The following is an 11,061-nucleotide window of genomic DNA, read 5'->3' on the forward strand; positions in this document are numbered from 1 at the left end:
CTGCAAATCAAATCTCTGTTAAAAAGGCAGAAATATGTCTACCTCTTTTATTTCCCATGGCCTGTTGGCATCCTTCACCCAGAGATCGATATTCCCTAAAGGCATACTGTTTCATAAACTCTTTATTTAATTAAAATCTTCTGAATCAAATAGAAAAACATCCACTACAGTAAGATGTCATCTAGGATTTCTAATTCTGGATTATTCCAGCCCTTTAGGCTTCTAGACCAAAATCTGTGACTTACATTTGACCCTGGTGATGTTATTTAGCATTATGTATTAAGTACAAAACCAGTAGATCGCAGGTTTTCATTCAAACATACATTGAGATAACATATTTTTCCTGTTTAGAAATTCAGACAGGAGCCTTAACTAACAGGGCTGTTTGAGAGCAAAGCAAATTACAGGATCATTCCTTCTCATTTAGGACTTTATCGCACGAGGCAGGGAAGCACATAATTGCAACTGGACCATCACCTCCCTGTGATTATCCCATCTCTAATTATTAACAAGTAAAACACATAGATAGTTCTCAATCCCACAACATTCCCATCACCTTATTACCATGGGTCCCTTCCACTTTTGATAGGTGACATTAGGAGGCAAGATTCTCCTCCTCTCCCTCTCCCCATTGTTGGTATTACACAAACCCACAGAAGTGGATACAAATAAATAAATAATCAAGGAACAGCAATAGTGCAGGAAGGTAAAGTCATGAGGGTGTGCAGAAGTACAATTGCAGGACCACAAACTGGCAAATCAGTAAAATTGCACTAATGAAGTGAGGTGTGATATCTTAATGCGGTATCAACAATATAATGACTGTAATGATGGGGTTCATGTGACAATTGACCTCAACACACTCACCAACTCAATGTCCTACGACACTTCCAGCCTATTTTGGAGATGGAGCCCCACGCCAGCCATCAGACGACATTGTATGACTTCCGGTGGGAGCCCCTCACCATCTGGGGTGGAAGCATCCTTGGATGCTTTCTTCACAACACGGGACGCTTCCCATGTAATGCTGGCTCCAATGAACTCAGCACGGATCCTCCCCAGAAGGGCAAATCTTCCCATGTGTGATAGGGAAACATCGCAGAGAGGGAGCTGCAAGCAGGGCGAAGTATTCACCCCACTGCCCCCCGCTTTTCTCAGGGAATCTAGGCGTAGTAAAATACTTCACCTGGCCTTTGTTTTCTATTGGTTTCTTAAATTCCAACATTTATTACAAAATTAATAACAATAGTTAATGGGAACAGAGGCGCCAGTGAAACAGGCAGTTCTCCAAGAAGGAAAAGCTCATTTTGTGTGTTGCTAAGCCCAACGCCGGGAAAAGGTACTTCCTGAATGGGACTCGCACAATCTCCCAGCCAGAATGATTCCTGGCTAAAGGGACTCTGGGAGATGTAGTCCAAAAGGTTCTGGTTTCTTTGCACCTAGCTCCAAAGCCCTGGGTTCTTTCCATCTAATGCAGGATGGACCTAAAAGGTGAGGGAACTATCTCGTAAGACCAAGATTCAACCATGGATCATCCCCAGCTGGATTTGCCCTACCCTGGTGACACTAAGAACACTGGGTGTCATTTTGAGAAGGGGGGCATTTCATCTCACTGCCCCATAAGACAGGAGGGCAGCAGGCCCATCTGAAACAGCAGCGGAAGAAGACAGAAGACCCAGAAAGATGGAAGAATGCAATTTGCCTGGCCTTTGTGATCAGGTCATTTGTCCTGACTTATAAGGAACATTTAATGCAGCCTACTTGCTTCTATTGAGAAGGTAGATGGGAAGTGTAGCCATAATGACTGAGAAGGAAGGAAGACACTAGCATAGTAAGTACTTTAGAAAGTTTTGTGAGCTGCAGCAACAAATCAATTAAGTCTTCTCAATTGTAGCAAGTGGCTGCTTTAACAGCTGAGCCATTCATTTGCACATAGTCCTTTCCACTTGCATGGAACTAATGCCATTGAAACTAGAAAAATTAAACCTAATCTCCTGCCTTGAGATAACTTACAAAAGGCCAGCATATGTTTAACTTGTAAATTAATAGTCTCCATATTGAGAAAACATGTCAGGCCAAAGGAATTCTGTACCACTTCAGTAAAGTGCTGACACAACTAGGGTACATTTACATTTTTATAGAATGAATGCAGTTTGATATCACTTTAAAAATATTTCATTGAAGTTTTATCATGTGAAATAAAGAAAGTGAAAAAAGAAATCTAAAAATTGTATTTCCTTTACATTGAAAGTGGGAGAACATTTGATTTTATAGAAAGTAGGAAAAAGTGAAGAAAGAGGGGGAAAAGAATGTGTGTGTGTAAAAAATTGAAAAATTTGGAACTCTACCAGATGTTTTTGGCCTACAACTCCCAGAAATCTCAGCCAGTTTACCAGGTGTTAGGATTTCTGGGAGTTGAAGGCCAAAAACATCTGGGGACCCCAGGTTGAGAACCACTGTTTTTGATGGTCATTAAGTTTGTTTGGAATTGATATTGTCTTATAATTGTTCTGTTTTCCCTCCGTCTTCTTTTTTTCCTTAAGATTGAATGTCTTCAGCAGATGAGATCTATTTTCATCTGTTTTAGGTAGTCTTTTAGAAGGTCCCAGTTGGTTTCTTTCTTAGGTAAACCTTGGTTAGATGAAAGCCAATAGGTAAGTTTGTCCACGTTCATAATCTCTAATACTTTAATCAGCCAGTCTTCTTTTTTCGGTATTTCTTTTTGTCTCCAGTTCCTGGCATACACTATTCTGGCAGCAGTGACCAAAAAATTAAACAAAATCTCTTTGTTATTGTCTTTTTCTATATCTAACATGCCTAATAAAAATATTCAGGCTCTCTTTGAATTTTTATTTTTAAAATCTTTTGTATGGCTTGATATCACTTTAACATCCATGGATTTAATGCTATGAAATCTTGGGCTTTATAGTTCTGTGAGGCTCCCACAGTCTTTGGCAGAGAAAGCTAAGCATCTTGTAAAAATGCAATTCACATGCAGTTAAAGTAGTGTCAAACTACATTAATTCTGTAATGAGGATTCACTGTTATCCAGCATTCTTCCAGCTTTCTGAATCCCTTTTATTTGGGATTTTGTTCATTCTTCAAACTACTGATTTTGGAGTTTTTCAACACAGTGTGAAATCTATGCCTGCCTTCTAAAATAAATACTTAGGCCTTCAAAAAAGCACAAGAGTAAGAGAGATAGGCGATCTGTGGCTGGCTTTACCCTGAATGCATCACACATTAGAGAGAGGCCTCAAGATGTCTTTCTGAAAGCTTTAATAAAATCCGTATTGATTCATTGTCACATGGCATTAAAGTTGCTTTTTCCCCAAACTGCACTTGTATAATCTTCAGGGAATTTTTAAACACTGTGTCTAGCAGAAGGATGGATGTCTTTAGTGTGAAGTGACATTTATTGAAGATGTGTGAGAAGAAGAGTAGGGGAGTTTTGTGGCAGTGGGGGAGCGAGAGAGAATCGGAAAAAGATATACTGCTGTTTTTCATCTTCCCTTTCAATTACAGGGCGTCTCATGGGCATGAGGTGAGAAATGGCAGCTGGCAGTGCGAAGGAGATATAAACTTGACAATTTGCTCAGGAAGCAAAGGAGAGACCATATAGCTCAGGGGTAGATCACAGGCCTCATACAGTAAATGTCCCTTGTGCATCCCTTTCTGGTTGCAAGTATTTCAGGTTGCAACACTTCAAAAGACTCTTTATGTGACCCAGGAGACCACCTGTCAGTCTGATTGAGGTGATCATGTGCCTTATTTTACTCTTTGAAGGACTATCAAAGGACAGACAAGAGCTTGGGAAAGTTACTATTTGGACCACACCTGCTTGAATTCCTATAGCTGGGAATTATAGCCCAAAATGCCAGTTTTCCTAAACTTTGGACCAGTCCTTTGAAGGGTTGTTCAGACCAAGCCTAGTCTATGGGTTATAAACCCAAAGCAAAGGAATATTGAAGAACTTCCAGTTGCCCATCAATAGCTGGTTACCTCCAGTTACCCATCAATAGACTTTCTCAGATGTCTTGCATCTCTCATTAAGTTAGAGTAACTATTTCTAAATCTGCTTACACACACACACACACATGCATTTGCAAAGAAGTGTGATTTATAAATTAGAGGGGGGAGGGATAGATACCTAAGGCTTGAAATTGTCAAGATGGACCAAGGTCATTACGCTCATTCTATGACCCATTTATCTATCTTATGACCTCATCAGATGAGCCCCCAGTGGCGCAGTGGGTTAAACCCCTGTGCCGGCAGGACTGAAGACCGACAGGTCTCAGGTTCGAATCTGGGGAGAGGCGGATGAGCTCCCTCTACCAGCTCCAGCTCCTCATGCAGGGACATGAGAGAAGCCTCCCACAAGGATGATAAAACATCAAATCATCCAGGCGTCCCCTGAGCAATGTCCTTGCAGACAGCCAATTCTCTCACACCAGAAGTGACTTGCAGATTCTCAAGTCTCTCCTGACACGACAAAAAAAAAATCAGATGGGCAAAATTGCCCATCCCATAACACATTGAACTCATTTGAGGCATGGAGCCTGCTGGATCCCATCACACAACATCAATCTATTTCCAGCAGGGCTCCATGCCTCATGTGAAATTGAAGTGTCGTAAGAGGCAGCACTGGCAAGGCAACACTGAAGGCTTCCCATGTTTCATAGGAAACAACAGGGGAAGCTGGGCAACAATGTTTCACCCCGTGAGAAGAAGTGATAGGCAAGGCAGGTAATGTGGGATACTGGACAATGGGTTCCCCATGCCCCCTCAGCTAGGTCCCCTCAATGTGATGAGGTCCTTATTGTGGTAAGGCTGTCAAAGTGGATTTCTTGAGTTGGCAAAGTCTGAGAGGGAGAAAGATGGTTGACAAGATGTCTCTTGGCCTTTTTAAGGGAACCATTGGTTTGATATTCTCAGGCTTTACTTCCTCAAAAGAGATCCCACTTAAACCTTGGAAATAACTTTTCAATTGTGAGGGCTATCTGCCTGTGGAATAGACTGCCTCGGTGGGTGGAGGCTAGATCAGTGACTCCTGACCTTTTTTTGACCAGGGACCACTTAACCAGGGACCACTTTGACCAGGGGCCACATTGACCAGGGACCACTTGAACAGGGACCACTTTGACCAGGGACCACAACAGGGTTATGAATTAGTTTTTGGTCAAGTTTAAATTTGGTTTGGTTATTTGGGATGCTGATTCAGAAAATTGCATTGGATAGACCACATCATATCTGGTTTCTGATACAGAGCACATGCCATCCAGTAGTTGTCATCTACTCACACACAGAAAACCATATTTAACAATCTAGAGCTGATGTGGTAGTACTAATCTTTGTGGGTAGTCAGCCTCTCCCCTTCCGACATCCCCGTTGCCTTGGCACTATAAAATGGTTTCGCAAGGCCAATCGCTCTCATTACTGCGTGGTTTTGAGGCAACAGTGTAGTAATGACAAGGGCACGGATCATGTTTTCATTCTTGGGGACCACTGGTGGTCCATGGACCACAGGTTGGGAACCACAGGGCTAGATTGACATCTTTCAAGGATGCTTGAATTGTGTATTCTTGCATGGAAGGGGTTTGGGCAGCCCATGTAGTCCCTTCCAACTCTAAGATTTTATGATTCTAAGAGCCTAAGATTCTATGATTATAGGAAATGAGTCAATTTCTGCCTACCATTTAGTTGCACCTTTGCGGGCATGCAATCCTGTCACCAAAATGTCTCTACGACTCTATGTATACAAGCCAGCATTAGGGGCTTCTGTAACTAGAAATTTCTCTGCTGTCCTATCTTTCATGGATTCATGAAAGAGTTAACTTTGCAGACAATTGTCCAGACAACAGAATATTTCTGTTATACAACCATAGGCCAGAACCCTAGCATGTTGCACGTTACTAGCAGAAATGCCAAATAATCTTTCAGAAATAGAGATCTTTGAAGTTTTTCCTAACTTAATGATAATGCAAGTATGTAATAATGCTCTCTGATGTGTTTTTCATTGGTATGTATATTTTATGCTAGCTTATTTCATATTTCTGTATGAAAATTTGTTTAGAAATAATGCAATCCTAAATATGAATTTCTTTCATTAAAATGCATTCCTAGTTAGATGGCCTTTCTCCTCTTCACTGCATATATGTCTATTTTCCAAGCTGCAACTAATATTTCACACATATATGTCAATTTTCCAAATGGGAACAGAGCAATATTTCTTGATTTCATAGTAACATAAGCCAGAAAAGAATTGGGCTTCTAGACACATTAGTCTGTCTGCACTTGTCTTGAAGTGATGTGCAGGTAATCCATCAGACTATTTTTACACAATGCTCTTTATGAAACAGACACACCAAAGTTCAGGTGGAGTTCAGAAAGACATTTTCCTTTCTTGTTAGCTATTCTGCATTTAGCAGCCGTGGGGACCAGTCTTCCGTCCATGGGGGGAAAATGGATTTCCTGTTGCACACCCACTACTGCTATTATCACAGTAGTGTCTAGTCCTCATCGGCTAAAATTCCTAAATATAGGCAGGTTGACATATATAGATAGATGTATTATTTTTAAGCCTTACATACTTTTCAGGGAGGAAGAGACTTAAGCCAAGCTGAAATTAATTCTATGTCGTATGATCCTCTAGATCAACATAGTCTTAGCTATCAAAATCAGATTATGTTTATTGGACATATACAGAATTATGGCCTTGTTTATTTCTTTATTCCTTTAAATGATGCTTAAATATAGTGTTGCCAGATGCATCTCTATTACCAGAAAATCCTGTATTTACTTTTTGGTATACAATAAAGCATAAAGGTTTGGACTAGTTTTTTTCTTCTGGATTTCACCCAGGCAGAACAGACATAAACATGGGAAAACAGAAAAGTAAACGAAATGCTGCACTACAACTTTGGAGACTGTGATTTGAATTTCCACTCAGCCATTGAACCCATGAGCAAGCCATACTATTAGCTTCAGACAAAGACCATGGCAAACCTCCTCTGAGTAAATCTTGCCAAGAACACTCCATGATAGGTTCACATTAAGGTTACCGTAAGTTGGAAATGGCATGCAGGTGCATAACAACAAACTGAGTATTATGAAGCTGCATCAAAGATACATGGGCATTATGTGGGACCCTTCTCTCTTGAGTTTGATTAGACATCATATGACATTATTAAAATAATTTCATTTCACTGTTGCTCTTTTATCTGTTCCATCTGTATTGACCAAGGGCAAGATGGATGGATCTGTATTGACCAAGGGCAAGATGGATGGATGGCATCCTTGAAGTGACTGGCTTGACCTTGGAGGAGCTGAGAGTGATGACGGCTGACAAGGAGCTCTGGCATGGGCTGGTCCATGAGGTCACAAAGAGTCGGAAGCGACTGAACAAATGAAAAACAACAATCTGTATTGTATTTATTTCACTAGTCAGCTTGGTTAAAAATTTCAAACATTGGGGGAGAACGTAAGGGAAGTCCTTACCTAGAGAATTTCTTTCACATCAAGAACCTGAACATGTTGCCAGAATCAAATGGCAAAGAAGAGCGAGTGGTGGAAGATGACAATTAGGAAGGAAGTTGGCTTATGTGAAATCAGGTTATTAGTTCATTATTAGTTCATTTAGCCCAGCATTAACCAAACGAAGTAGAGGAATTAACCAAACGAAGTAGAGGAATCTTTTCCAACTCAAGGGCAGCATTTAATTACAGCTAAACTCAAAGTTACTTTTTTGGACTTCAACTCCAAGAGTTTTTGTCCAGCATTGCAAATTGTCTTGTTCACTGAGAGGTTCTAGAAGTTGTATACCCAAAATTTCCAAGTTCTGTTGCAATCACACATTCACACACACAATGCCATGAATTCTCATGAATAAGGTATTTTTCCATTTGCACACAGTATGCTCATACATTTATCTCCCTTCACCATGCATACATACATACATGCACAAACACAAAGAAAAGCATCCAAGCAGGTTAGTGAATCCACTCTGGCTTCTAATTTGAAATTTGAAGGAGATATTCAAGATGCTGAACTCATCTCCATCACACAATATGTTCAGTGCCTTGGATAACATTTTCAACACACATATGTGTACATACTTTCACCTATCCCATTCCACCCAACAACGAGGCTTGAAAAAAAAGCCTTCTGATAGTTCCAGTTAGTGATCTTTTTCTAGCCTAACTTCTTGATGGGTACTTACTTAGAGCTTCCATGGACTAAACCTGAGATATTTAGGCTGAGCTCCTACATTGGGCAGAGTAGTGTAAGAGTTCTGTAAGTGGGACACTGTTAATGGCTTCTTGTGCATCATTCACAGAATTCATGAGTTTGCTGTGGTGTCTTGCTTTGCATGGATGTTGAAGAGAACGAAATGATTGGGGCTTAAAGAAATGCCTATGGATCTCATCATGCTCTGAGCCTTCTTTGGAAACATAGCCCCACATCAGCAATGGTGTGTGACTTCCAATGGAAGTCGTGTCCCCAACCAGGGTGGAAGCATTCTTGGATGCTTACCTCTAAGCACAGGTGCCTTTCCATGTTGTGCTGGGAAAAACATTGCTGTGCCAGAGAGATGTGTGGGGTGACAGAATAGCCCATGCATGACATTTCACCACATCCTCTGTGTGATAAGTCACATTATCACCAAATGATGATATCTACTACAGGTACTGCTGGGATATCGGCAGATGGTGCCTTTTCATCTAGCTATGCTCTGGTCTGAAACATAACTAGATGCTTCTACAATTCCCCCCTCTCTACTATGTACATAACGGTCATTTAAAGGAACAATTTCAGCAATCTATCACCCTTGGCAACAACAACAGCAGAAATGTCCAGATTTAATGTCGATATATACTTGCATATGTCACTAACAATATATTTGATCCTAGTGTGCAAAACAGTCGTTTATCACAGAGTTATAATCAAGCATAACTTCTCTCCCTCCCTCCCTCTCTTTCTCACTTTTCTGGTGGTTTGGGCCTCACATTTAACAGCTGAGCTTGGTTTTCATGTTCATCTGCCAATTCAGACACCAGTCCTGTGGTCATGAAGAACGCAAAGCAAAAGGACAATCTGGTAACCATGCCTTTGATATGGAATGAGAACACAGTGAAGTCATAAAACTGTGGACACAAGGGAGCTAATTTGAGGGTTAGATTAGGCTAAAAGAAAAGGTTAACTACTGCATAATTACAAATGATGTCCATGTGGGTAAAAGAACAAAAAGATCAAAGTGTTAATAGAAACAAATTCATCAGAAATACACACACTAACACTAGAGGTGCTTCCAGCCTGTGGGCTTTTTTTTTTTCATCCCTATCAAACATTCAGATTCACTAGAGCCCAATATATATGAGGATTATTCGGAAAGTCAGGTCATGAGGCACACAACTCTTGTGGGGAATTTCCGTGGGGGAAGTTGATATCACTGTCGTGTAGTAGAAAGCCAGCAGAAGTTAATGAGCAGTGCCAGTCATCAGTAGCTCATCAACTGGCATTGTGGTGAAGGTTAGAAATGAGCATCCTCATTCCATTTCATTCCAAGTGCGGACTTTGTGCTGTAATGCGCTACCTAAATGCTAAGGGCATGAACACTGCTGCGATTCATCACAAAATCATTTCAGTTTATGGAGAGGACATAATATCAAGACAGCATGTGACAAAATGGATACGGAATATATTGTGAGATCATGAAGAAACTTCACAGAGCCATCCAAAACAAACGTTATGGGATGCTAATGGTCTGCCTCCTTCATGACAATGCACATCCACACATTGCTCATGCAACGCAAGAGTTGTCGACTTCATTTGGTTGGGATGTTTTAAGCCCCCCCCCCCCCCAACAGCCCCAGTGAGGGAAATTGAGGGAACACCTTGGTGGAAAACAGTTTTCTGACAATGACCAGGTGAAAATCAAAGTCACTAACTGACTGAAAAGGGCGGTGGGAAACCTTTATGGCATCAAAAACTGGTCCCATGGATGACAAAATATATTGAAGTGAATGGTGATTATGTGGAAAAATAATGTAGTAGCTATGCTACAATCCTAGTAAGTTTTATTAAAATATAGTTATTCTTTGTATTTTTTTTAAAATCTTGTCACCTTACTTTCTGGATAACCCTCATAGTATCAGAACTACAGGAGAGTTTGGAAACTTTACATTTTCCCAAATTAACAAGCAGGCTTGGTCATTGCACATCTGCAATATGCAATGCACATCTATTCCCTCCATCCCATCATCTTCATCACTGATAAAAATATTGAAGAGTGTTGGTCCAAGACAGAACTTTGTGTCACTTGACTTGAGATTTCCTTCCAATTTGAAGCACATCCACTAATGTCAACTCTTTGAGTTTCCAATATCTTTCCTTTTTGCCTTTTTAAAAGAGAGGGTCAAGGTTTTCCATCTCCAGTCTTCTGACATCTCACCTGTTTGGAAATATTTCCCAAAATGGATGGCAAGTGGTTCTGTGAGTATGTCAGCAAGTTTCTTCAATACTCTGGCATGCAGTTCATCTGGCCCTGAAGATTTGAACTTATTTAGATCAACTAAGCAATTTTTAAATAAATCTTAATTTGCAATTATATATAAGGGACACCATTTATTACATCATTGAGCATCCATGACTTTTGGTACCCATGAGGTCTTCTGGAAACAAACCCCAACATATTTGAAGGGTCCACTGTGCTTAATGTCAAATGGCAGAAAAAATAAACAAAAAATAAGGAAATATAAAAATGAAAATGGATATGACTAGAAAACTGCATATGCCATTGATGAATAAATATCAATACGATTCCAATTTTTAACATTTTAAAAAATTAAGTGAAAACAATATTTTGGCATCTCTACCACTCTTCCATTTTCTCCCCTGCCATAATTTTGTCAAACTGAAATGAGTTGAGCATAGTTTGAGTAATCAGCTTTTAAAATCTCACTTATTTCATAAGCGTATAATTTTGTTTACTAAATCAAGAGGGTAAAGCTATCATCAAGTCCTAGTTACTTGGCTGAAGTCAAAATTGTATTCCTACCAATG

The sequence above is a fragment of the Anolis sagrei genome, chromosome 4 (genome assembly GCF_037176765.1).
Source record: "Anolis sagrei isolate rAnoSag1 chromosome 4, rAnoSag1.mat, whole genome shotgun sequence".
Classification (NCBI taxonomy): Eukaryota; Metazoa; Chordata; class Lepidosauria; order Squamata; family Dactyloidae; genus Anolis; species Anolis sagrei.